Source organism: Uloborus diversus, chromosome 6 (assembly GCF_026930045.1).
Source record: "Uloborus diversus isolate 005 chromosome 6, Udiv.v.3.1, whole genome shotgun sequence".
Lineage (NCBI taxonomy): Eukaryota > Metazoa > Arthropoda > Arachnida > Araneae > Uloboridae > Uloborus > Uloborus diversus.
Genome location: NC_072736.1, coordinates 163,193,313 through 163,195,015, shown reverse-complemented (window position 1 = coordinate 163,195,015; position 1,703 = coordinate 163,193,313).

Sequence of the window (1,703 nt, the reverse complement as noted above, 5' to 3'; positions counted from 1 at the left end):
ACGGTTTAAAGGGAAATGAAGGAGCACTTTCTGAACGATTTAAGGAACTTTGCTTATTCATAGCATGACTAATAGCTGTTGGTTATAAAAGAGAGCCTCCAAATCTAGGAGTTGTGAGTTATGTTAGTCTTCATGCAGAGTTCGCGTGAATGTGCGTTCTCCTCCAAATTCAATTATGGAAGCTCCAATTTGTGAAATTTGTAATGTTAAGTTCTCCGCTCGGAAAAATTTATACAGGCATCAAAGATCAAAGCATGGATCAGAAAACCATAAGTGTCCTGAATGCGGGATTTCATTCAACAGAAAGGATATTCTGTACAAACATCAAAAAACGCATTCTCGTCCTGAAAAAAGAAAACGGACCAATTCTCGAGAACCAAAGCCAGTCAAAAGAACAACTGTTCGAAGACAGCAGGCTCCATCGACAGCAGCCAGGAAGGAGTTTCCCATTGAAGCAGCTTTGGAAGGGCGTTTGAAATCAATCCGATTGGAAAATACCGAGGGACACGTTGAAATTAAGGACTTTCTAGAGTCCAAAAGAGAAAAATACGAAGAATTGTTAAGGGAAGAACTTGCTGTTCAAGAGTTGAAAGTTAACTGCTGGCTTTTCTGTATGTATGAAAAAGTCATGCCGGGCGGAATTGTTTCAGAGGAAAAAAATTTTAAAACACAAAATGCCATTATCGAGTTATCATCAGATCTGAATGAGCTTTATGATATTACAATAGAAAAACTGATGAAGGAAAGCTCTGAATTTGAAGAAAAGGAGAGTGGTTGGACACTTTCGGAAATTTTATACTTAGAAATTCGTCTCAATAAGTATAATCCTTTGAGAGGTTCATCATACATTGAAGTCCCTTCATGCATTCAGAAAAAGAGAGCTATTGTAAATGTTCGAAATTCTGACAATAAATGTTTCCTTTGGGCCATTCTATCCGCACTTCATCCGGTAGAAAAGAACGCTGAGCGGATAAGTAATTATTCACAGTATGAAAGTGAACTTAATTCTGAGGGTTTGGAATTTCCCATGAAAATTCAGAACGTATCAAAATTTGAATCTAAGAATAATATCTCAGTAAATGTGTATGGCCTAACTGAGAAAAATCAAGTTTTTCCATTACATATTACGAAGGATGAGAAAGATCAGCACGTGGACTTAATGTATTTGACATCAGTAACTACGGCTCATTATTGCTGGGTTAAAAATTTGTCGAGACTTTTAACGAGTCAAGTTTCAAAACATCACGGCAAAAAATTCATCTGTCGAAGGTGCCTTCAATTTTTTTCTACCGATATTATACTGAAAAAACATAAGTTATGCTGTAACTTGAAGGAAGCTGTGCGAGTAGAAATGCCAAAAGATGATAACAAGTGGCTTTTCTTTAAAAATATTAAATTCTCTCATCAAGTACCATTCGTTATATACGCTGATTTCGAGTGTTTAACGAGACCTTTGGCTTCCTGTGAACCAAGTACAGACACTTCTTTCACTCATCAGTATCAAAAACATGAACCAATTAGCTTTTGTTTTTACGTATCATTTATGGGAAAACCGTATCAAGTTCCTTCAGTTTACAGAGGGGCTAATGCAGCCTCAGTCTTCATTGCTAAAATGCGTGAAGAGGTTAAAAAAATTGAAGAAATGTACAGAAATCCATTGCCGATGTCTCCATTAACAGATGCAGAAACAGAAAGCTATAGTT